Below are 27,139 nucleotides of genomic sequence, written 5' to 3'. Positions count from 1 at the left end.
TCATCTAATTGAGTCTTCCAATCCACGAACATGCCATCCTTCTTCATTTATTCAAGTCTGCTTTAATTTTTCTCAATAATGTTTTATTGTTTCCAATGTAGAAATTTTTGCATGACTCTTGTTAATTTTATTCTTAGATGTTGTACTTTTATTAAAAATGGGAAATAGGCATATTATTGATAATCACAATTCAAAATAGGGCTGCTCCATCATACACACTCTTCTTGGAAATACTAAATACATCAAAATTCTGAGCAATTTTGTTTAATAAACAAACGAATAAACATAGTATGTTCTGAATAGTAAGCAAGACAAGAATTTCTAAAAATGGGACAAGGACTCCACAACTTGACAGTAAAATAAAGGAATGGATATAATCCAAGAGCATACATGCTGGAAATGGGATCAGGAAGTTTCTTTAATCCACTCACGTTAAGCACATTCTGTGATGGGGCAAGAAGGGGGTTAAATATATGACCACTTCTATCTGAAGCTGCATTGATCTTTTAAGGATGGGACTCTTGGTACCTCACTGTTCCAAAGCCAACTCTTTTTTGACTTCAGGCCCACATAGTCATAACCAAGGGTTTCAAGAAGAGTAGAGCAAGAAGTATTTAGCTTCGACTTCTGAGCAGACATAACACAAGCCCTTTGTCCTCTGCTAAAGACAGGCCTGTATCCCAAAGCTCGTAGGTTTCCCATGTGGCCTCCTTTCTACTGCAACTTGTTTCACTCCTTTCACCTCACTGTTGTCCTCTTCCTCATTCTCTGCTTCTTCCAGGTATCACTAATTTCATTTTCCATCTTCACTGTCTGATTTTTCAGACGTCTGTATTTATCAGGATCTGGGAGTGAATGGATCAAATCCTTCATCACACACCACACCCAGCCTTAAAAGGCATCATCCCCCCTTCATCTTTGGCCTCTGCTTGCCTCTTGCTGGCTTCTCTTTTGGTTTCACTTTTTAGAAGTCTTTTCTCCACATGCTTTGCCTTAACTTTCTTCCCATGCTCTTCTTGATCAAATGTACCCTCTTCCGGAAGCCTATCTTCTGCTTTATCAGGGCTGATACTACCATGATCGTCTTCCTTAGTATCCTTCACAGTGGATTCCTACATTGGCGGCCACTGGTGAACCAACTTCTCTTCATCAGTCGTGTTATTTTCTTATTCACTTAAAGTGTTTCATTACTTTTTTTGTTTCTGCGATTTCCTCATCAGTACTAGGAGCAGACTGAGTCTGAGGCCCTTTTGGTTTGACCATCTTCGCTTCCATGTTTCCCCTCATCTGCCTCCCTTCCTCTCCCTCCTCTTCTTTATTAACACCATTGGCCAGCTTGTACTCTTCCTCTCCTGCTTCTGGCCTTTTTCTACCTTACTTAATGATGGACATCTTCTCACTGCAATAAGCTCTAAATTCCTCCACTTAGTCATGGGTGAGGGATAGAGCCTTAAGCTCTTTAACAACTCTTTGGTCAGCTGTTTCTACACTTTCTGAAGGAATCTTATCCAAGGAGCTGCTTATAGTAAGAACAAGAAATATAGCCTATTTGGGTAAACGTAACTTGTTCAAATCAAATACCCTTTCATCCTTCATCAGATATACTTACATATGTAAGAAACAAAATACCGGCTTCCCTGGTGGCGCAGTGGTTGAGAGTCCGCCTGCCGATGCAGGGGACGTGGGTTCGTGCCCCGGTCCGGGAAGATCCCACATGCCGCGGAGCGGCTGGGCCCGTGAGCCATGGCCGCTGAGCCTGCGCGTCCGGAGCCTGTGCTCCGCAACGGGAGAGGCCACAACAGTGAGAGGCCCGTGTACCGCAAAAAAAAAAAAAAAAAAAAAAAAAGAAACAAACAAAATACCTTTGACCTCTTTCTTTTCATTGTTGATCTTGGGCTAAAGATGACTCCAGTTTTTGTTTTTGTTTTCTAGATGTCCATACATTTTTCTGGATTGATTTTTATTTCTTTCATAAGCACTTTCTACTCAAGAAGTTGCTGTACTATCCTTTCTTTCTTCTGACTCTGTGAATATGAGTTGGTATCCTCTGGGCAATCAAACTGAAGAACTCAGTTCGTGGCCTGAATATCCAACACCCTGGCTATAGTATCAGTAGCAAAGAGCACAGTTCACTCTCTTGCAGATAAACTTATTACAGACTTGCATTTTTCTCATTTGCTGTTGTCAACAACAGAAGTCAAGAATAGAAATACCAGAGTACAGGCAGTAGGAAACTTGGTATAGGGACCGAACCTCTCGACAACTGGAAAAAAATATAATACTTCTCAAAAAGGAATATAGGATACTTATTTCTTACTTCAGCTCACAACCTATGTAGTTTTATTCCAAAGGGACAGGGGTGTTATATTTTACTTTTCTCACCAACTCTAACATATTCAGAGATTTTCAAACTCAAGCACACAAGGTACAAGGTCTTTTACAGATCTGAGTTGTTTTGCCTAGAAAAAAGCAAAGTCAATGTTATTTAGAAAGATGTTTTCTTTCTTTCTTTTTTATGACAGCATTCGTAGTGTCAGCACAGGTCCACGCCCAAGATTCTACTCTACCTCATCATGAACTAACCTTTGGAGACGGGTGTCATGAACACTTATTGTTTCATCCTTGTGTTCAACAGTCAAACCTGTATGCAAACAAGTATAATATATTTATGTGGTTGATCTTCTCAAACACCCTGTCTCAGGTCTTTCCATCGATGATGAGATTGCTGAAAAGCCAGGATTCTTTCCTAATTCTCAGAAAAGGCCTGAGAAATAGATAAGTTCTCTCGTAGAAAGTATTATCAGGACCCAGAGTCTGTCTGTCAAAGTCTATTAAGAATGATAAAAAGCTTCCAGTACTGGGATAAGGAAAATCAAAGTCTTGCCAGATCCTGTTCTGGCAGCTCCAAGTACATCTTTACCCTGCAAAGCCAGGATTAAAAAAATCTGTTCTCTATTATTGCCTCCATAAAGGCCCAAAGGAATCATTTTTGAAAATTCTTTAAGTTCAAAACTATTTGCTGGTTGACTTATACTTGAAGGATTGTTTAAACAGATATAAAAAGCTCTAAGTTACCTATTCTTTTCTTCAAAATCTTTAAAGTATATTCCATTTTCCTGCATTGACTGAAATCTGAGGCCAACATAATTTCCCCCCTTACAAAAAAAACTCAACCTATGTGCCTGGTTCCCCAAAGGAATTGTTCTTTACCTCTGAGGTCCGGCACTTTTACTAGGCACAGACACACAGTACGCCCCTTTAATATGCAGAGTCTAGTTGTCTTTTATTTCAGAAAAGCTTAATCTCTAAATATTGGATTTACTTCATTAGTTTGGGTGTCTTGTTGTATCTACAATTATATATACGATGGACCTGTTCTGCCTGTCTTCTGTATCAGCGGTCTACAAATTGAGGTACATTTAGAGCTATATGAAGACTAAGAGATACGTCGGCACAGATCGTTTAAAGGCAATCAAATTCCAGATCCTCAACCTCCGTCCTTCCTATTACTGACCTCTTCCGGAATGTACCTGAGGCCAAGGTACCACGCCAGCCTCTTCTCATTCCCTCTTCCCCTCCTTCACAGTCACTCTTTTCCCACTTTACAAAAGAAACGCATACCACTCACAAATCCCGGCTAGTGCATTGCCTTGGCACACAAAAACCCTCCAGGAAGCCAAACCTGTAAATCCTCCTTTAATCAAAGCACTACAGTAGGGATTCGTTCACTCCCCATCATACATACAACATACCTATTTTATTAAGAAATGGAGTATGTGGGCCCATGTTAGTAAATTACAAAATCAGATACAGAGTAGAATGAAGCAGTAATGAGAATGTTTTTACTTAAGGACCTTACCTTCCAAAACCCTTACTATTGTAAAAGGTACAACTCAACTCTGGGAGACGTTAGGGAGCGCAAAGCAAAGAAATCTTGAAGGCAGCAGCATCACTGTATCCAGGCAACACGTGGCAAGGCTCTGTGCCTTATCTATTTGTCTGTGTTAGAATTAGAATTCAGCTGTGTGATGGTTGTCATGGAAACGTACATTAACATATTTATTTGAGCTGAAAAATCAAGTCGGATTTTTACTGACAGAAGGAAGTCTGACTTGGAAGATAAGTTTAAAGTTGATGACTAAGCTTTGTCAATTAGATTAAACGGCAACCATTTTCCCTCAATTCAGTGACGTACATTATACCTGCAAGGTTTTGATAAAAATACGTTTCAAACATATGTTAAGACAAAATATTCCTCTAAAAACTCATTGTGTGTTGGTAAGTATATATTAAAATTAATAATGTTTCTAAATAACACTTTCTAAGCATATTGGGTTAAACAAGGTGCCTCTAAGTAAAAGAGTAATAAATATAACAGTTATTTGATAAATCTTAGTTAAGCCTTTTTAATAAACTTTCCCAAACTGAGAAAGTCATAATAAATCCCTTTCAAAGTCAGATGGTTTCCAATTCTCTGCTTTCCACAAATGATTGAGTAATTGAGTTGCTGGTAGACAGATCGTTAAACTAATTTATAGATCGCTTTTTGATTTCTGGCACATAACTCAGAAGGATGAGGAAAGGTAGCAACTGATGCAGTTCTGGCATACTGTAAACACTGCTATTTTAAACCCAAAGGCGTTACATCATCCTTTAAATGTCTGTCTGACTTGGCTCCCTTCTCGCATCTCTAATCCCTATGACCTCACTCTTCTTCTGTATCATCTCTTTTCCCTTCCACGCCTTCCAATTTTGTTTTCATTCCTTTGGTAGCTTTGTTTTTTTCCTTCAACTGTTCTTTCCTGGGTTCTGCTGCTAATTTTATAATTAAGCCTAATTATAATTATTAATTTATAACTGATAATTTCACCATTTTGCCTGTGATATGACACAGGAATCCAACAGTATGCTCTTTCATATGAGCAATCTCTTGCCCCAACTTGATACACTGAAAAACCCACCCGTCCTTTCCCCCAGTGGTTTACAATACCAGTTTTGTTATAAATCTAGGTTCCATATATAGATGGATCTGTTTCTGAATTCTCTATTCTTTCCATTGGCCAATTTGTATATCTTTATATCATACACTGGCTTAATTATTATAATTTTACATTAAGTCACAATATAGGTAGGAAAGACACTTTGTCTTCACTTTGTAATTCTTGGACCACTCCTCTACCATGTTAAGTTCAGAATTATAATGTTAAGCATCACCAAAATAACAACATTAAAGATGAGTAATACTACTACTAGTAGTAGTAATGTTAAAACCCCCGAAATTTGTTAGGAATTTGATTCTAGGTGCATTGAGAGAATTACTATCTTTGCAACATTAAGTTTTCCAATCCATTAATACTGTGTTTCTCTCCATTTAACTGGACTGTAGCTAATGTCTTTCGATAAAAGTTTATAACTTTCTCAATAAAGGCTATAGACATTATTTGTTAGATTTATTCAAATGCTACTTACATTGTGCCTCTACTGTAAATTGTATATTTTTTAAATTGCATTTTCTACAGTAACTCCACTGTGGAGAAACCTGGCGACACCACGTGATGAAGGTTAACATCGCCAGTGATGTCATGTTGATTGGATGAGACATAACCATGAGCAAACATCAGACAAACCCAAACTGAGGTCCATTCTACAAAGGATCTGACCATTACTCTTCAAAGCGTCAGGTCCCAGAAAGAAAAGATCAAGAAATTGCTACAAATTGGAGTAGACTAAAGAGATAACAGCTACCTGGGTTTGACCCTGAAACAGAAAAAGGACATCAGTAGAAACACTGGGAAAATCTGAATAAAGCCACAGTTCAGTTAATATTATTGTATCAATGTTAATTTCTTAGTTTGAGAAGATATACCACGGCTATGTAGGATGCTAATTATTTCAAAATAAAATGTTTTTAAAAAATTACATCCTCTGTTTTGTTTCTGTTTTTGCTGGTCCATAGAAATGCAATTGGCTTTTCCACAAAAACTTTGTGTCCAAAAACCTTGCTCAACTCTCTAGTTAATGCTAAGAATTTAGCTGCAGAGTGCTGGAAAATTTCTACATAGACATTTATATCATTTGCCAACAGTGGCAGTTTTTTTCTTCCTTTCCATTCCTACACTTTTTTATTTTTATTTTTTTTAGGGTTTTCTCCTCTATTTTACTCTGCCGGCTAGGATCTCTGATACAATATTGATTAGAAATGGTGATATCATGGATCCTTATCTTTTAAAAGTTAAGTTATATCTGCTAATAGCCAGAGATAATTTTAATTTCATCAGAATAGTCTAAGGAAACTAAATTGCTTTTGCCTTGAACATTTCTATCATAGAGATAGCAATACCCTTTTAAAACTTTTTCCAATGCTAAAACGTTTCTTTGAAAAGCATAAAAGAATACACAACACAGAGAAAAAGAAGTAACATGAAGACAGAAAAGAAAAGCAATATGGTATTATGTTATTAAAAGAAAATAAAAGCTGTGACATTAACCTTGTGGACAACTAACATCTATGTTATTAAAAGAGAATAAAAGCTGTGACATTAACCTTGTAGACAACTAACATCTTCCAAACTTTGCTTTCCCGCCTCATGGTGTGGAGCTGTCACTGAGAAGTAGTGTCAAGCCAGAGTCCACATTTCCAAACCCTCCTCCCTTGCACCAGAGGTGGTCTCGTGCATAGCTGTCCCCACAAGAATGGGGCTGAATGTCAGATCTCAGGTCGAGGCTTTCCAGAAGCGGGTGAGGTAGCTTCCTGCTCCTTCCCCAGCTACTGGAGGACTCAGAGGCCCAGGTTAATGACAGTTACCGACTGACTGACGGAGGACGCCTTCAGTGCACTGCTCGTTAGCAATAGATACACTTTAAATAGGTTGAAGCTGTTACGTTTTTTTGTGGTCCACTTACTACAGCACTTAGCTTTCCCCAGCTAACATAAAAAAAATGGTATCTTTAAGTGGGGTGCAGACCAAACAAAAAAAAATCTAAAATATATGACAACTGCTTAGCAGCCCGGCAGCAGGCAAGGGAGAGACCGAGTAAAGGATAGAAGGACAGTCATGTCACACAGTCACAAAACTTTTAATACAAGTACTGCTTGTGAAGAGGGATCCGTGGTTAAAGAAGTCGAAAAGTGGCTGTCTCCAGGGAGCTAACTGGAAGGCAGCCTCCGTCTGGGGCAATGGAGATGCTCTATATCTTAGTCTTGGTGGCGGCCTGCACGGTGTATACAACTGTCAATCTCACTGAACCGAAAGCTGTGTCTTTGCTCTGTGTAAATTATACCTCAATGCTTGAAAATGCCTGAGATAGCTTCAGAGCTATCTATCGAAGTGTTAACTAAGTGTCTAACTAAGCCTACAGGGAAAAAGAGATGGAAAACAATATCAGAATAACGTTATTACTTGCTGCATTTATGGAGAATTTACAAGAAAGAAATCTGCACAGGCAAGGAGTGACAGGTCTGAGAGCAGAACTGAAAGGGAGCAGAGAATCCCAAAGTCTGGAGGCTCCCCGGGTTAGAAAATCTGCCCGCTTCCGGATTTTACACAGTAAGAGAGGAGACTGAAAAAGGCTTTGAGTAAAGATGGCCTGTTAGGTTTTCTCAGGTGAACAGGGGGAAGTCAGCCTTGCTGCCCATCAGGCTGAGTCGGTGAACTTCCCAGGAAGCCTATTTCAAATGGCCATCCAAGGGCCCCCATACACTGAGAGAGGGGGGAACGGGAGACAGGAAGCAAAGGAATAAATTAGGCGTGGGGCTTCCTGGCGTGCTTTTTTGGCTAGAGAGACCATACACAATTTACTGTCCAACCCAGGACAGTTTTGAGAGTGAAAGAGGGCATTATCACTTAACCTGCACGAGGGATATAAACTGAGACTGTCCCTGACAGATGGGACACGTAATCCCTCCGTCTGGCATATGGAGTCAACTACAAGGAGGGAGGTCAGAAGCCAGCTAAGTTTCTGAGGGAATAACATTGCCAGCCCCCCACCCCCCAAGCCTTGCCTCTAAGCCTCCAGCTGACTCCTAAAACAATGCTCTAACCACCAAAACTGCAGGATCATAAAGTAGGAAACAAAGGTTACACAGCCTCCAAGGTGGGAATATTCCCCCAATGTCCGTATAAGCGTGACCTTGGCGGAAGATGGGCAAAGAAGAACCTTCCAGAAGACATTCAGGTCCTAGGGAATAATGAACAATGGAGTTCCTTCTAGAGAGCAGGGCCAGAGTCTAAGCAAGGGACATCTTCTACCCCAGGCAACAGTTCTTCCAAATGCTTCTTGCCATTCCATCTTTTTGGGTCACTGTCAGTATTCCTAATTCTAAACGTTCCCTCAGCTTCAGAAAATTAAACACAAACTTGTAAGTTGCATCTTGGGCCTAATGCAATAAATTATGGACGCTACACGTAACGTGATGGTGGTGAGAATAAACCCGAAGAGTCTTTTACAAAGATCACTCACTGAACTGCCTGCCAGGAGGCCATGTTTCTCCTCCAACCCTCGCTGTTAACTGTATGACCCTGGATAAATCATGATTTCTCCGGACTTCAGTTCCTTCATTTGTAAAATGAATAAGAGGATGTCTTCCAGTTTTATAATTCTAATTCAAAATTCTCGACCTCGCTAAGCCAAAAGAACTACAAAAATCCTCCACAAAATGTCATTACCTGGAGAATCCATAAGAGACTGGGTCTGGTTTTTACAGCAAAAGCAACTCAGCACAATTCTAAAAAGTTATATTGGCAAGAAGAATCCTGGCACTTTTTCATTTCTTGACTTTTCTATATTATTTTGTTCTCATTATAGTACATTAAGAAATAAAATATAACCATTTTTAAGTGGAAAAAGACACTTGCCTTCCATTTCATTAGGCTTTCGAAACTAGTCCAAAAAGCGGAGGGAGTTGCACTGCACTTAAAATTTCAATTCTTTTTTAACATTCACAACCTAAAATTCTGAATGTTTTAAAAACCAAAATGCTATTTGGAGAAGATTTTTAATCCAAAAATACCATAATAATACATTTTATTAGTTATATAGTCAAAAATAATATTCATCAAATCCTAAAAATATTATTTTTTCAAATAATTAAAATTTGAAAAAAGTGTTTGCTAGATTTTTGATGCCTCTAATTTCTGGAAGAAATTAGCACTCAGGACTCTGTCTTCTACACTGATAAAAGATAAGACAAAAACTAATATTCTACACTGATACTTTGTTACTCACAATTAATATAGTTTTATACATGTATAAAAATAAGAGCCAAACATATTTGAAAAGTAGGACCCAAACTTTGTCACTTCTAATCACAATATGTTTTGGGGAATTCCCTGGTGGTCCAGTGGTTAGGACTCAGCTCTTTCACTGCCAGCCCAGGTTCGGTCCCTGGTCAGGTAACTAAGATCCCACAAGCCATGTGGCATGGCCAAAAAAAAAAAAAAAAAAAAAGATATCACAGTATGTTGGGACAAAAAAAAAAAATGAGAAGTATTTTGCAGGTCCTGCTACCACATACCCTAGTATCATTAGTGAGTTTCTAAATCAGTCATATTTATTATCACTGACTATAAAACTATGGACCAGATGTTAGACTATCACACAAAACCAAGAAGTATCAACTCCACAGTACCTTGAGAAAAGATCACTCAATTATCTGTTGAGTGAATCAAAAAATACATAAAATATTTATGTATTTATGGTACAAAAAAGCACCATAAAATATCCTAAATCTCTGAAACACAAATTTTCAGGTGTACCTCGGATTATATAAAACACTTAAATAAGTTTAAATAATGGAAAATTTGTAAGTAGAATATTTTAAATGTGCTAAGGAAACTAGAGATATTTGACAGTAACTAACTCTCAGGTAAAAGAAGAAATGCTTTTTAATGACAAAAATTATCCCTTAAGAGAATATTTCACAATTTATGTTTCTATATCAGTACTGATGTTGAGAGGTCCCTTGTTTGTTCTTATCCAGAACACTTTGTATATGACACTTTTTCTTCTCTGGAAACTTTATCGTTTATCTTTTCTTTCTGTTCTAGGAAAGTGTCTTGTATTATTTCTTTGATAATTCTCTCCAAATTTTCTCTTGTATAAGTGAGTAACAGAATCTTCTGGACTGCGTCTCTAATTATTTCTTCCTCAAATTTATTTTTCAATCCCTCTAAGGAATTGATTTCAGCCGCCACATTTCTAATTTTTGTGAGTTACTTCTTGTTCTTTAATTTTCCTTTCCTTTAATTCTCCTTCTTAAAAAGGATTCTGCTATGCAAAATCTTCTCACATTTTCAGAGATAGTAATTACAGTTTGTTTCTTAAGTTCCCTGCTGTTTTGTCCCCTCATAGTTCTTTACTTCTGTTTGCCTTATCTCTGCTTTCATATGGGAGGTATTCCCAAATATCTGTTGATCCTTGGCTGACTCTCCCTATTTAAGTGTAAGTCATTAGTAAAGCAAGATGGCAGCTCTGCCTGTGGGCTGAGCTTGTGGAAGCTTGCTCTTCATGGAAGAGCAAGTGGGGAGCAAGCTGGCTTTCCCTGTGGGGAACCCCTATAGGAAGTCTCTCTGGGACCCATCAGGCTCTCTGGACAATCCTCCAGCACCTGACTGGGAACTTGGCCCCTGATGCCCTAAGAGCAGGGCGGATGTTTACTTGACCCCACCCTCCACAGCTCCCGTGTCCCTGAGCCTCGATTCTCTGAAGTGTCAACATCTCCAGAGAATAAACCTTCCATTGCCTGGGCTGTGGGGAAGGTAGTTATCTGGCTGGGGTGAGACAAGGATCCGAGTGTCCAACTGGTCCTTTCACAGACTTTCAGCAGGTGGGGTCTGTTTCTAACCGGATGCCTTAGCTGCCTCTCCAGCCTAGCCTGAGACCTCCTAGGGTTCTGCAGGGCAAAGCTGCTTCCTGGCGTGTTACTCTCCTCTGTGGGGCTTAGGTGTTTCACCGTCCTCGGCTAAGTCACAGGGTCATATGACTTCTGTGTTCATATTTGTGGGTTACTAATGTCACCTACTTTTTATCAAAGATAGAGCCGGAATTTTTTTTTCTTATTTCTTTTGTTCTGGATGGATTTTGTAATAGGAGAAGGCAGAAAGTTCTCTATTTGCCATCTTAAAATCAGAACTTACAGTCTCCACCACACACCATTTGTAACGCTTTGAGGCCACTACAGTTTTGGTCTGCTGAGCACACACTCCCACCACCCTTCTTTGAATTCCTTTGGAGAAAGCCTCTCTGCTGCACGAGAAGACCCCAGGGGGGCTTCCAGTCCCTGGACCGCACCTCTTTACTGAAGCACTGGGAAATCATGCCCTCCGCTGGGCCTCAGTGATGATTCATCACACACGGGGTCAAGGAGGGTTGATTCACATCTTCTCTAAGGCAGGCAGCAAGGTGTTAGTCCCACAAGTTCTCTTTCTGTTGGGACTGCTCAGCTGAGAAGATGACAGTCTCAAGCTGCTGCCGGTCATCTCACTGATCACATGCTGTCTGGAGAATGACGAATAAAGAAACCAGCAGAGCTGAAAAAGAGTCCAGATGAGATCATCCGAGTTCCTGGCTGCAACCATGCCTGACGCCAGATGTACCTCTGGAAACCGTAGTTATATAAACAATTAAGTTCCTTTGATTTTCATAAGCTGGCTTGAACCGGCTTTCTTGCATTTGCAACTGAAGGAGTCCTGATGAATTCATCATTTAATTGAAATGTTCCAAATTACTAATAATTGAATGACACAACACCACTTCTTTGCCAAAAATTAAACAGCCTAACTTCTTTCATTAAAACAAAGTCACAAATAGTAAATATCATAGCCATATGCCCCTTTCACCATTTAGGTAAGATATTTGATTTTATCTGAATAGTCTCATGTTTTCAGGACAGTACTACCTTGGAGAATGAGGCATATATACGTTCTGTAGTACTGCATACCCAACAGCCCTAAGCTGCAGAAGAATTTTCTTCCAGGGACTTCAGAAAGTCCTGTCATTTCTTTAAACCTTCTCTACTGGAGTTCTCAGTTTTTAATAAAATTCAAGTTGTACGGCTGTCTTACATAAACGCTATGTGGAAAAATGAAATAATATATCTCAAAATATTTGGTCCCTTTGGAAGAAAAGTAGGGTCTAAATGTAAAGAATTATTCGGCCTCAATCTCTGGCCCAGTGACGGGAAACCAGGATAATTTCAATGCAAGGGTTTATGGGAAGGAGGCAGACAGTAATAACATGCTTCCAAGGAGGCAGGCGGGGATACTTAGAAGGAATGTGTTCCTTGGATGCTCTCCCTGCACTAACCTCCCCAGTGTTATCTCCGGGCCACTGTGGTCACCAGCCCAAGAGTCAACATCTAAGCCTCTAGGTCTGAAGTTCCTGCCTGGGTCTTTATCACTTTCAAGTGCATCTAGAGGCTGGGCAGGTAATCCAATACAGTGAGGAGACTAAACATTTTTAATGTATTATGATCCTTTTATTTGCAGGAAAAAGTAAATCTTATTAACATTCCAGCCTCTCTCACTCTCTTTACTGGTTTAAGTTGCTTTTTTTTCATGCAGCATTTCTATCTGTTATCTCTACCTTGCCCATGGCTTGCTTCATAATGCTATCTTAAATAACAGCTTTGGGCATGGAAACTCCTTGCATGCACAGAACTTGTGTATATGAGTAAGAGTGAACGGAAACTCCTTGCATGCACAGAACTTGTGTGTATGAGTAAGAGTGAATAACAGTGAAGATAATAATGGCTCAGTTTATTGAAACTTAGCACGTGCCATACGCTGTTCCAAGTCCTTTCCATGTATTACCTCACTTTGTCTTCACTTCAGCCCTGTGAGGCGGGTACCATCATCCTCATTTGACAGACGAGGGCATGGAGAGTCACTGAGAGGGGTAAGCGGCTGGTCCAATATTACAGAGCACACAGGTTGTAAGTACGAATGCAGGCACCCTGTTCCAGGGACCTCTGCCCTTAAACTATTACTCTGCACTCCACCAAGAAATGTGCCATCAGTTACGGGTCGAATTGTGCCCCTGCAAAATGTTACACTGAAGTCCTAAGTCCGGGTAACTGTGAACGTAACCTTATTTGGAAATAGGGTCTTTGTAGACATAACTCAGTTAAAATGAGTTTGTCCTGCATTAGGGCAAGCCCTAATACAATATGACTACTGTCCTCGTAAGAGGAAAGTCTGGACACAGGGAAGACAGCCAAGAGAAGACGGGGGCAGAGGCTGGAGTGACGCTGCCACAAACCAAGGGGCACGTGGGGCTACCAGCAGCTACAAGCGGAAACACGGGTCCTCCCCCGAGGCCTCTGAGGGAGCAGGACCCTGCCAACACCTTCACTTCAGATCTCTAGCCTCCAAACAACGAGAGAACAAACTTTGGTTGTTTGACGCCACCCAGTTTATGGTACATTGTTACAACAGCCCTAGGACAATAACACAGCCTTTCACTTATACTGAAATGTGCTATCCTATCAACCTGTTATTTCCAATTTTAACACAAATGGCAGTATAAGCAACATTTAACTTTCCTCTTCATTCTATTTAAAGGAAACCAACAGCCAGGGGTGGGGCTGTGAGAACTGGAAAGCACAGGCTCCCATCTCATTGAGGCAACTTCTCGTCGGCTCTAACGGATGACAGCCACCTGCAAAGGTAGGACTAAAGCTGCCACATCTGACAGTTTTCAAGAGAACCCAGAAATCTGGATTCGTACATTAAATTAATTAACAGCAAATTCAATTAGGAACTAGTTAGGATAATGCTAGTTAATAACGAATTCGCGTTTAGAAAGAACACTGTGCAAGCCACACATGGCCCACAATTATGGACAGTCTCCGCTTTGCATGTTTCCTTTGCTTCCTGTGTCTCCTCTCCCTGCCTGGAGGCATCCATCCACCAGATGTAGGAAGCAAGCGCAGTGCTGGCACTAGAAGTCAGGTGGGAGTCAGCACCTCAGGACTAGGGACCCCTCCTGGGACGCATGGCAGATGCGGAAGAGCCCTACGCACTTCTGGGTCCAAGACTGAACAGGTGCAGTCTTCTGGATCCATATCTGAATACTATTCTAACGCTATTCTTCCATGGTCTCAGCTGGGCTTCCTAAGGCATTTGCCTTTCAGGAGAGACTTAGGGCTTTAATGGGGTAAAGGTTTGGGGTAAACCTAGGACATGACTTTGGTACTTCTCAGTCTCATGGCCATTTCATTCGTAACCTTGTCCTTGTAACTTAACGAGTTCCCTACATTTCTTATCTCTTCTCTGTATACGTGGAAGAAGTTTAAGTGGATGACAATAGCTCAGAGCTCTCTTTCAGTATTCACCATCCTGTAACCTATGAACGTTGCCCAGAAACCTGGAAACACTTTTGAAGAGCAGTTTTGTGAAAGTACTTTTACAAAATGTGACTTTATTACTCAGGCTTATTAAAAACTTCAAAAATATAAAGAATTATCCTGAGAATGTTAACATTAACTTTAGTCCGATAAGTCTATGACTAGTGAGCAGACTTAGAACATTCTGAGTCCTCAGTGGCTATGAACATTACAGTATCTAGCAGAGTTCAGACCTGTTGGATATGGTATAGAAACTAATGATTGCTTCTGGTAAGTGAAATGAGGTACCTGGTATGTAGCCAGGACTCTCTCTGCTGCACTGAGATGTTTAATTCAGTGACGCAGTTTGGCAAACCATGGTGGTGGGGACTTACAAAACTGACAAATATTATTTGGAAAGTTTGTAGAGCAATGTTAAGAAGTGAAATACCACAAAATCTATCCAAATCATCTCATTTAATGCTTTGTGGGTTTTTGCTTGTTTCTTGCTTTCATTAAAAATCTCTCAATCTTTCAAGGGTTTTTATACCTGTAAAATCATACTGAAATTCACTAGCTTATTATTCTCACAACCATCCCAAATGGTCAGTAAAGCAGGTTTTATCCCCATAGGATAAATGAGGAAACTGAAGCTGAGAGCATTAAATATTTTAAATTAAAATTTCATTATTCTCCAAAGAAGATATACAGATTGCCAACAAACACATGAAAGAATGCTCAACATCACTAATCATTAGAGAAATGCAAATCAAAACTACAATGAGATATCATCTCACACCAGTCAGAATGGGCATCATCAGAAAATCTAGAAACAATAACTGCTGGAGAGGGTGTGGAGAAAAGGGAACCCTCTTGCACTGTTGGTGGGAATGTGAAGTGATACAGCCACTATGGAGAACAGTATGGAGGTTCCTTAAAAAAATAAAAATAGAACTACCATACGACCCAGCAATCCCACTACTGGGCATATACCCTGAGAAAACCATAATTCAAAAAGAGTCATGTACCACAACGTTCATTGCAGCTCTATTTACATTAGCCAGGACATGGAAGCAATCTAAGTGTCCATCGACAGATGAATGGATAAAGAAGATGCGGCACACATATACAATGGAATATTACTCAGCCATAAAAAGAAACGAAATTGAGTTATTTGTAGTGAGGTGGATGGACCTAGAGTCTGTCATACAGAGTGAAGTAAGTCAGAAAGAGAAAGACAAATACCATATGCTAACACATGTATATGGAATCTAAAAAAAAAAAAAAAAGGTCATGAAGAACCTAGGGGTAAGACAGGAATAAAGATGCAGACCTACTAGAGAATAGACTTGAGGACACGGGGAAGGGGAAGGGGAAGCTGGGATGAAGTGAGAGAGTGGCATGGACATATATACACTACCAAACGTAAAATAGATAGCTAGTGGGAAGCAGTCGCATATCACAGTGAGATCAGCTCGGTGCTTTGTGACCATCCAGAGGGGTGCGATAGGGAGGGTGGGAGGGAGACGCAAGAGGGAGGGGATATGGGGATATATGTATATGTATAACTGATCGACTTTGTTACAAAGCAGAAACTAACACACTATTGTAAAGCAATTATACTCCAATAAAGGTGTTAAAAAAATTTCATTAAAATGGTCACGGTTATTAGTGAGGGAGGTAAAGCTTACACCCAACCCCCCCCCCCCACCAATTCCAAGTTCACTGATGTTTCCCAACAAATAAAAGTCACGCAGACCTGTAGGATCAGTCTGCTTAAACAGTTAGATAGCCAGACCTGGGATCAAAACCCAGTTCTATCGCTGACTAGACTTCTGACACCAGATACATTTTTAAAACCTCTCTAAATCCCAAGTTCCTCCATTGTAAAATGGAGTTAAGATCATAAAAGACATGTAAAGGACATGGCACGGAGTGGGTACTCAACAAATTTTAGTTCTCCCCGCTTCCCTTTCTCCTACAGGCTCCCTCAAATCTGAGCAGACCATCCATTGTCTGGTTAAACATGTGGATGGTTAGTGAAAGCCTAAGTTGTTATAAAAAAGTTAAGTCAAGAGATCTGGAGATATTGATAACACAAGAGTAAATTAACTGCCACAGGCAAAGAAGACCAGAGCAGGAACTGCTGTCACTGTATGTACTGTTACAGAATAGCCAAGAGAGTGGTTCTTTTTTAAAAATCCATGATGTTGAATCCTTTTTTAAAGCGGACAGGTCATATCAAAACATCACACCTTGAATTTATTCTCTGCCATCTAATAAACGTGGCCCATTGTTGCCAAACATAAGTTATTTAAAATACGTCAAAGAGATGGGAAACATGTCCGACTAAGGCGTGGTTTGAGACTTCTGAGTGTGGATACGCTGGCAGCCTTCACGTCTGTGGTCGGCCAGGAGTGTGAGACTCCAGGGTCAGCCGGCCGTGTCAGTGGCAAAGGAGAAGGGAAATTCTGACTGCTTTAATCTCCTCTCTGCTGCCCCCCGGGTGAGGATGGGGTGTGGTGTGGTGCACAGACACCAGCAGGGGATGGGCCCGGAGGGGAGGGGAGGAGGTGTGGCCAGGAGAGAAGCATGAACTCAGAGGAAGGGCAGCTGCTGCCGTCAGGAAGCAGGCGTGGGTCTGCTGCCAGAAAAATGAAGCGCTTATCAAATCTCTTGCTAAAAATATTAAAGCGCATAGCATAATTTAGACTATTGCTTCAATTTCAACTAGATGCTAGAGAATCATGTGCCAGTAAGTATCGTACATGTGACTCCGGCTGTTGGCGCAATCCTGCCCAGTGAGAACTGAGGTTGTCTTACTGCACATGTGGGTGGCTAGTACACGCCTTACGAGTACGCTACAGGTCGCATTCCTCATACACACAACTTCACTTATGATTATGAGTTAGACGTGGACATGAGTAGACAATGGTCTCCTTCCATTAAATGCAAACTGGCGGAAATTACTGTTTAAGTTGCCAGGTTGTAAGAGAAAACAGATCAGACTAATGAGGGTGAAGTCGTATAAGCGGTTTATAAAAGAAATCACGCCGAGGTCAAGGCTGACATGGCTGACTCCCATACATCCATGCACACGTACACATGTGACCTCTGCCTTCCCACCACCACTGCTCAGACTCAAGCTGGTTCCTATTTCTCTGCCATTCACATGCAGTTGACGAATCCTTTATCTTGGCAAACGCCCATTGCTCATATGTCACTCCTCTCAGAAGCCCCTGAGGGCTTCCCACTGCTTGAGGGACAGAGGCCTGACTCCTACGTTCAGCCCCTCCTTCTAATTCAGTGGTTCTCAACCACTGGGGGAGCTTTAAAAGATAAACAGGCTTAGGTCTCATGCCCCAGCAATTCTATTTATTAGTTCCGGGGTTAAGATCCAGGGACTTGTGTGTTTAAAAAGATCTACGGATGAGCGCCTATTCACTGCCAGGGTGGAACCACTGGCGCCATTTTCCCACCTATTATTTCACTGACGTAAACTAAACCTTCTGTTCCAGCCAGTCATGCTGTTTCGCTTGTCTGTCTGTAACTCTAGTCCTCTGTTCATGCTGTTAATCCAACCTGGAATATCATTTCCTCTCCTAGCTCTTTATTTAGACCTTCACCATTGCTCTGAGACTAAATGAAACCCCACCACTATCTTTATAACCATGGTGAATCATGTCATTCTGATCATCCTAAGAACGTTCGTTACCTTCCTGAAGTACTTTATGGCAATTAACAACATATTGTTCGCACTGTGAATGCTTCTTTCATACTCTACTCCCTGATTCAGGCTCCTGGAGGGGAAAGGACACTTTTCATATTATCTTTGGTTCCTGTTCCCCAGTCCCCAGCATCCAGGACAGTACTAAACATAAAATAGACACTCACTCCTGTGCTCCAAGCTCATGAGATGCTGAACATGTTAAATTCTCTAAATTTCATGGAGTGCTATTCTTACAGCCTGACAGCAGAAACCGCCAGCCTCCAGGGCTGTTTACATACACGGGTGCTTTTCATGGCAAAGCATCGCTACGCCCACGTAGGAATGAGAATCACTTGTCCACAAGACTGATGTCATGTCAAATACAGAGCTGATGCCTAGAAATGTGTTTTTCCTATAGAGAGAAGTATTTTCCATGCTTATATATTTAATTCCCATAAGCCCACAGGACAACTGAAAGTGAGCAGTAGTAAGACACTCCTCATCTGTCAATACCTCACTTAACCCCCATGTGACAGGGCAGCTGAAGCCCTATTTACCATCCGAATCTACTGTGGGATGATGAGAAGAGCAAGTGTCCCCTTGCCCTCAATTCCGAAGACATGAGAGTATCAGTGACCTATCGGTAAATGTTCCTTATGCAAATACTGAAAACCAAAAAGCTGCTGGTATGAGGGTATCCAGTATGGGGGGAGGGGCCATGCCAGAGCCCCAGCTCAGACCCTCCTACAGCTCAGGCTGCCCAGAAAGTTACTGTTCTGCTTCTAGGGAATGAGAGATGTGTTTCCATATCCAGAGTTAGAGGTTCTCTACAAAACAATGTGATACACGGAGGCTGCACTGGTACTTCTGGGTTAACTAGTCTTGGGAGGGCTGGCTGAGAAACCTAACCACTATTTATAACATTGTTTTTGTGGAAAAATGCTTTCTGCATTCCAAACAACAGAATTAGACATGAACTTTGGGACTACAGTTTATTTCTGAGGCTGGGAACTGACCGTATCTTGTTAATTACACCACGGTCAGTGTTTGCCTAGGATAAGATGGCAGTGTGCAGGTCTGCCAGGAGGGCACAACGAGGGAGAACAGTTGCCATGAATACGGACCATATGTGTCTGTAAGGATGAAAGACGGAAGGGGATGATGGGAGAAAAGTCCAGGCACATTCTCAATTTGTTATACAAATATTTACCAAGCACTATTAAAGGTTGTTGCCGAAGGCTGTGTAAGACAAAAATAAGGCAGACAAGAGGTTTGATTTTCTGGCCCTCACAGCCTCGGGTGGGAGATAAGACAGACACCGACACACGCACTAAAGCTGCAGGGAGAAATGTGCTGAAACCGTGGTAAAAACAAAATCCTGGGTGAAGCCAGCAGAGAGGGGAAGAGCTCGTGCTTCTAGCTGGAGTGATCAGGGAAAGCTTCGTGGAGGGGTCCACACCCGAGCTGAGCCTTGAGGGGCCAGCTTGCGCCAAGATTTCAACCGGCAGAGAAACCAGAAAGGGAGGAGCAAAGGACGTCACAGAGAACACCAAGGAAACAGTCCAAGTTGAGACGCAGAGGCACAGACAAGAACGAGAAGTCAGAGAACAGGAGAGAGCTCAGCTGGCTAAGGTGGGGGGTATTTTTAGGAGCTTGGGAGAGGGCTGTGAATGCCAGGGGAGGGCATGGATTCTATCCAGTAGTGAGTGGGGAGCCATTAAAGGGTTTTAAAATTATTGGAGTGGTTCTACGTGCAGATCTGTCTGGCAACAAAAACAGGATAGAAGACAGAATGAAGACAGAAGACCATTAGGAGATAATTATAATAGTTGGGATTGGTTCAGATGACTTTTCAAAGCTACATTTTTTGAATAAATAGTTAACCATTTAAGGTTCCAGTTACTATATATCGCCCTTTAATGATCAAGAACATATTTTAAAAAACCGTACAAAGACTTAAGAAACTGAAATACAAAACATTTGTTACAATGGAAAACCGTTTTAGAACCATTAAGTTTGGCACACAGCTGGGACTTGTTGCCTAGACTTGATACAAAATAAAGGACGATTTTGAAGTGCTACTCTCAGTTTTAAAATAATACCTTGATTTTAAACATTATATTTTTAATAAGCACATGAAATTTAGTACGTAATCATCTTTCCACTATTTTCCAAGACCAGTGATTCAATACACAAGGGGACTCTGAGATATTCTGAGCAATTTGAGCGTTGAGAAAGCCTCCAAGGTGGTGAACTTAATTCTTTACATTTTAAATCAATATTAAGCTGATGCTGAGAGATGTGCGCAGACTTACGTGAGGTGACTTGACTCAGCAAATGTCTTCTAAACTTCACATTTTCAGTGTTGGTTGAGACATGACATTCATCTTTATCTGAAAACAAATGTAATGGAAGTAATAAAATTGAAAGAACTGATAGGTAGCTCACAGAAGCCAATTAGATGATTAAACATCATAAAAGAGTTATATTTAGTTCTATAAAACTGACATTACTTATATTATGTATAATTTAAGAACCTAAGATAAAAATCTCAAGCTATGCTCAAAGACTTCTAAAACAGGAAGTATAACATATTCCCTTCCTATATTTTTTATGTCAATCTCCTAAAACTTCTGGAAAATATATTATTAGATATTTAAGCCTGATTTACGCTGAATCAAGCCCCACTCAGCACTAGAGAGCAGGGAGCAATGAAGTTGAGTAAGAGATAGTTCCTGTCCTTAGGAAACCCACAAACCGCCAGAGACAGACAGATCAACTCGAAAAACCCCACATCAAGGCAAATACAATAAACGCTGCAAGTGGTCCAGAGTGCTTCGGGTTTGGGGGAGGGCTCCTCACTGCAGGGAAGACGTACAGAGGCTCTGTGTTATGGACTAAACTGTGTCTTCTAACCCCCCAAAATCATGTGTCGAAGCCCTCATCCCCCAGTACATCAGGATGTGTCTGTATTTGGAGATAAGGCCCTTTAAGATATGATTAAATTAAAATAAGGCCTTTAGGGTGGGCCCTAATCCAATCTGACTGGTGCCCCTATAGGAAGAGGAAGTTAGGACACAAAGAGACACACCAGGGGAAAGACCATGTGAGGACAAGGAAAGAAGGCGGACATCTGCAAGCTAAGGAGAGAGCCCTCAGAGGAAATCAAGCCTGCGACACCTTGATCTCAGATGACTAGCTTCCAAGACTGAGCAAACAGACTGCTGTTGTTGAAGTCACCCCGTCTGCAGGATTTTGCTACACAGTCCCAGCAAAGTAACATGCTCTGTAAAGGTGACATTTAAGTACAGTTTGAAAAGAGACAGGACTTCTAACAATCGGATAAAGGTAAGGTTTAGAAACAAATAACGTTCCAAGAAGAAACAAAAATTATTTTGTTTTAGGCACAGAGGTCACAATACAGAGTACGAGCTCAGAAAAGCCAGTATACTTCTATAATACAAGCATAGTCTGCGGGTGAGGAAGAGAAAAGGGGGGGGGCAGGGAGTGAGGGGGAAAAGCAGGACGGAGGGAGGGAGCAGGAAACCCACAGACCAACAGACAGATGAGGACTGGAAAAGGGGCTGAATGCTGCACTCAGTATATGCAGGTGTATTTTATACATAAAAAGAGCCACCAAGGGTTTTCAGTAGGAAACTCATTCGAATTTGTATTCTAGAAAGATGGCTCTGGTTTTAGAGTTACTATGAGAAGATTCGAAAGGCAGTGAGACCTATTTTGTTACTGTAATAGCCAAGGTAAGGGGAAACCAGGGCAACTGCAACGGATTTAAATCGTCAAAAATACACTGAAGACGTGCTTGAAAGTGAGAACGCGAATAACCACGCCATCAGTTATGCAAGACCGAGGGCTGGAACGGTTACCAGTGTTCAGTCGGACAGTCACAGACGCAGTGTCCTCGGCCGCCACAGACCTTCCCTTTCAATCACCACCTTGCGTGTGGGCATTGATCATGACTTTAAGAAATCAACCAACCCAAAGACTCAGCTCACTTCTGACCTCTTACCCTAGAACTTGATAATCAACCTATAAAACCTATAATCAACCTATAATTAACCTATAAAAATCCTAAATTCATTTCCTAAAGCAGGCAGTCCTTCAGAATCATCTGTGTGGTCTCCCTTGTTACAGCAAGTCAATAAGACAGTTTGCTTACCTTCTAAAAGGTTTACTTATTTGAGAGGGGAGCTTTCCACAAAGTCTGCGGTCCATCAGTGAAGTTGAGGAAGAAGAGGCAAAGGAGGCAGCACCCGGTCCTGTCTTTTCAGGGCGGAAGGAGGGCTAAGAATAACTTAACAGGCGCTGGTGAGCTTAGAAAGAAATTTCAGGATGGCAATAAAAGAGAACAGAAACTTCCAGTAATTGGGGGAATTAAAGAAAATGGAGAAATGGAATTAACTGCTCTAAGAGGCCTGGCATAGTTTGAAAGGAAAGCTGAATCTTTAACAAGACTTGTTGTTTTCATTTTTAATGCCAGTAAAAGGAAGAGAGGTTAATAATGGAGCAAAGTCTGGTGAGAAGGTGGGAAAAGACGTCTGGTTAGAGTTCGCCATGTTAAGAGGAGAAACTGTTTTTTCTTTATGGTTAGAAATGGAAGAAAGGATGGGTGACGGATATAGATAAAAATTATTGTGTAGAAGGGCGTACAGTTGAGGAAGTTAAGATCAATAGCACGGCCATCTGCTGTGATAGAGAGGGGGGAGGGAAAGAGAGGTGGAGAGACAGTATATAACTGAAGGAATCTCTGAATTTGAGGCTTTGAAGGGAAAACACTAGCCAGAGAAGAGGAGGAAGGAAAACAGAGGGACTTTCAGCATTTGAGATCTTGAGATGATTCTGGTTGACAGCACTGATCAAGTTAAAGAATATAACTTGTTATAGTACAGTTAAAAAATAGCACTGCCTACGAAAGCCAGGTTTACATTTCTGCAGAGGAGAGGCAAGAATTCTGGGGGTAAGATCAAAATTATAAAAACTTATTCAAAATAGAGCAGGGGGTCCAGATGACATGAGGACCCAGAAGTAGGTTGGCAGTGGAACTGGGGGTTCCATCTGAACAGGGTAGATCTGACTTCTTAGAGAAAGAGGATAATAAGAGTAGGGCTCCAACCAGGTTGACAGGTGAAAAAACACCATTCTTTCTCTCCCTCTCTCCCTCTCTCCCTCCCTCTCCCTCTCCCTCTCTCTCTCCCTCTCTCTCTCCCTCTCCCTCTCTCTGCCTTATCTGTTTGATGAGAGAGAGTGAAAGACTGACCACACATGTCACCAGTCTCTCACCCTCTCTTAGAACTTGCTTGCCCAAACCTGCATACATTCCCCTCTCATCCACATGGCAAACTCAGAAGGGCAAGTTAGGTCAGTCCAATTCGAAGGGGTACGATGACTAGAGTCAGGCCTACGGATGCTTTTACCCAGTTCCCCCACAAATAAGGTCGACATTTTTATGCCAACCTGAGTTATGTCTGCTTCTCAAAGGTTCGGAAGCTGGCAGAAGGAAAAAGGGATGAAAAGTAAATAAACGGAGATCAATCTGAAGGAAACTGTATGGAAGGGGAGTTGAGTCTAAATCTTGTCAGCAGCCACAGTGAACTTGTACATCAGAGACCTAAAACTGAGACCTAGTTCAGGTGAAGAATATTACTAGAGATGGGAAGATTTCGAAGCATGGATTCAATGCCTTTTTTGTTTTTGGCTGTGTTGGGTCTTCGTTGCTGCACGTGGGCTTTCTCTAGTTGCGGCGAGCAGGGGCTACTCTTTGTTACAGTGCGCAGGCTTCTCATTGCAGTGGCTTCTCTTGTTGTGGAGCACGGGCTGTAGGCGTGCAGGTTTCAGTAGTTGTGGCACGCAGGCTCAGTAGTTGTGGCACATGGGCTCTAGGGCACGCGGGCTCAGTAGTTGTGGCTCGCGGGCTCTAGAGCGCAGGCTTCGTATCTGTGGCACACGGGCTTAGTTGCTCTGCAGCATGTGGGATCTTCCCAGACCAGGGATTGAACCTGTGTCCCCTGCATAGGCAGGTGGATTCTTAACCACTGTGCCACCAGGGAAGTCCCAGATTCAATGCCTTTAAAAGGTATAATACTATTCACAATTTTTACTTTTTTGAGTGTCAGTTTGGTAAGGAATTTGTCCATTTCATACAAGTTGTCAAATGTACTGACATAAAGGTGTTCATAGTATTTTCTTACCCTTTAATATTTCTGGGATCTCTAGTAATATTTCCTTTTTATACCATATTGTTAATTTGAGCTCTTTATTTTAAGTAGGAGTTTATCAATTTTATTAATATTTTCAAAGAAACACCTTTGACTTTGCTAATTTTCTTTGTCTTTTTTTCTGTTAGTTATTTCCAGTTTATCTGAATTTAGTTTGCATTTCTTTTTCTAGCTTTTTGAGATGCAAGATTAGATGGCTGGCTTTTAATGTTACCTTCTTTTTTTTTTTTTTTCTTTTTTTTGCGGTACGCGGGCCTCTCACTGTTGCGGCCTCTCCCGTTGCGGAGCACAGGCTCCGGACGCGCAGGCTCAGAGGTCATGGCTCACGGGCCCAGCCGCTCCGCAGCATGTGGGATCTTCCCGGACCGGGGCACGAACCCGTGTCCTCTGCATCGGCAGGCGGACTCTTAACCACTGCGCCACCAGGGAAGCCCTAATGTTACCTTTTAAACAAATGCATTTAAAGCTGCACAATTCTCCCCAGGCACTACTTTGTGTCTCACATGTTCTGATACTGATTCTGTTCTATATATATATATATATATTTTTTTTTTTATTTTTCCTTTCCTTTGCAGTACGCGGGCCTCTCACTGTTGTGGCCTCTCCCGTTGCGGAGCACTGGCTCCGGACGCGCAGGCTCAGCGGTCATGGCTCACGGGCGCAGCCGCTCCGCGGCATGTGGGATCTTCCCGGACCAGGGCACGAACCCGTGTCCCCTGCATCGGCAGGCGGACTCTCAACCACTACGCCACCAGGGAAGCCCTCAATATATTTTCTGATTGTGGTTGTGAGTACTTCTTTGACCTACGGATTATTTAAAAGTGTGCTGCTTATTTTCCATGCAAATTGAGAAATTTTTAATCTTTCTGTTATATATTTCTAGTTTAATTCCACCATGGAACATATACTTTATGATATCAATCCTTTGAAATCTGTTGAGATTGGCTTTTTGGCTTAGCACACGTTCTATTCTGGTAAAAGTTCCACGCATACTTGAAAAAAATGTGCATTCTGCAGTTGTTGGAAATAATGTTCTATAAATAGCAAATAATGTTCTATAAATAGGTCAAATTAATCACATTGTTTAAATATTCTATCACCTTACTGATTGTTAAAAATCTGCTTGCTGGACATATATTAAGTTAACCTTAAATAACAAAATAATACCTGCATTCCAATATACATTAGGTGCAGACAAATACTGTTTGATTCCGCTTATATGAGGCACCTAGAATAGCCAAATTCAGAGAGTCAGAAAGTACATTGGTAGATGCCAGGAGCCTGGGGGTGGGGGGAAGGAAATAGGGAGTTAGTGTTTCATGGGGACAGAGTTTCCGTTTAGGAAGGTGAAAAATTCAGGAGCTGTATGATGGTGGGAGCTGCACAACAACGTGAATGCACTTAGTGCCACTGAACTGCACAGTTAAATATGGTTTAAATAGTATGCTTTACATTATGTGACTTTTACCACAATAAAAAATTTTTTTTAAATCTGCTTGTTATATTAGTGGTTGAAAGAAGGTTGTTAAATTCTCCAACTATGATTTATCTACTTCTCCTTTTTGTCCTGTCAATTTTAGCTTTATGTATTTTGAAGTTATGTTGTTAGGAACATATAAATTTAGAACTGTTCTGTCTTCCTACTGAATTGATCCTTTATCATTATAAAATGCCCCCCTTTATCTCTCAAAATTCTTCTTGGCATAAAGTCTGCTTTGTCTGATATTAATATACAAGAGTTTTTGGTCAGTATTTGTATAGTGTACCTTTTCTTTGTTTTCCATACCCTTTTATGTGATATATAACTTATGCAAACTATATATTTTTTCTTTTTAAAAAATCTAGTCCAAAAATTTGTTTTTTAATTGGAGGAATAAGCCTATTTACACGTAATTTAATTATATTTAAGGATACCTTTCTGTTATAAATTTTCTATTCATTCCATCTGCTCTTTTTTCTTCACTTGTTCCTCTTTTTTTGATTAATCAATTTTTTATTATACCATTTTACTTTTGGTAAAGTTTTTGTTTAAACATTTTTGTAATATTTTTAGCAATTATCTTACAGATTATAAATACTTTCTTGATTTACAGTTGACTTTTACCACTTACTGAGCAAGACAAAAATACCAGTTTAACTCCATTTCTATGTATGTTTAAGGCCCCACAAAACATTACTATTGTTGCTTTCAATGGTCTGAAACTTTTTGTACTTACTCATATATTTATGCTTCCCTATGCTCTTCATTTTTCCCTGAGCTTTTATGGTTCACTTGGGATTACTTGTTTTCAGAGTGAATACTTTCTTTAGTATTATTGTACTGTGGGTCTATTTGTGAGAAAGTGTCACACCTTTTGTCTAAAAACATCTTTATTTTGCCTTCAATTAAAAAAAATTTTTTTTGCTGGGTATAGAGTTTCAGGTTGGCCATATTTTTCCTTTCTGCACTTAAAATTTAAGGATGTCATTCCTTTATGATCTGATTTTAATAATGTCTGTAGGACAGTCAGCCACCAATCTTACTGTTGCTCCATTGAAGGGAGTGTGGTTTATTTCCTTCAGTTGTTTTAAGATTTTTCTCTTTATAGCTGGTTTTCACAAGTCTCACTAAGTTGTATTTAGGTGTGTTTTTCTTCATATTAATCTTGTTTGGGGTTCACTAAGTTTCTGGTGCTTCTTGAACTTGTGGATTGCTATCTTTCATCAGTTTGGAAAACCTTTGGTCATTATCTTTTCAAATATTTCTTTTGCTCATTCTCTCCTCCTGGGACTCCAACCACATGTACATTAGATGAAGTGACTCAATCCCCTATGTCTCTTAAGCTGTTTTTTTTCTTTCCATTCCTTTTTCTTTCTGAGCTTGTACTTTTTTCC

General features: G+C 40.8%; 1 protein-coding gene and 1 pseudogene across 6 annotated transcripts in view; both read right to left on the bottom strand.

Moving 5' to 3' along the window:
• ZNF438 (zinc finger protein 438) overlaps positions 1-27,139 on the bottom strand; it is a 175,545-nt gene that overhangs the window by 66,677 nt on the left and 81,729 nt on the right. For 5 of the 6 annotated variants that reach the window (XM_060006351.1, XM_060006349.1, XM_060006350.1 and 2 more), the window contains exon 4: positions 20,348-20,425. The gene's annotated coding sequence lies outside the window, so the exon portion shown is untranslated. Of the gene's footprint in view, positions 1-20,347; positions 20,426-22,209; positions 22,555-27,139 lie in introns of those variants that run through there. The other variant, XM_060006354.1, reaches the window with a different exon arrangement.
• LOC132419091 (probable ATP-dependent RNA helicase DDX10 pseudogene) lies at positions 445-2,394 on the bottom strand (annotated as a pseudogene).

This window comes from Delphinus delphis, chromosome 2 (assembly GCF_949987515.2).
Source record: "Delphinus delphis chromosome 2, mDelDel1.2, whole genome shotgun sequence".
NCBI classification, from domain to species: Eukaryota; Metazoa; Chordata; class Mammalia; order Artiodactyla; family Delphinidae; genus Delphinus; species Delphinus delphis.
This window is presented reverse-complemented; position numbering and strand designations above follow the sequence as displayed.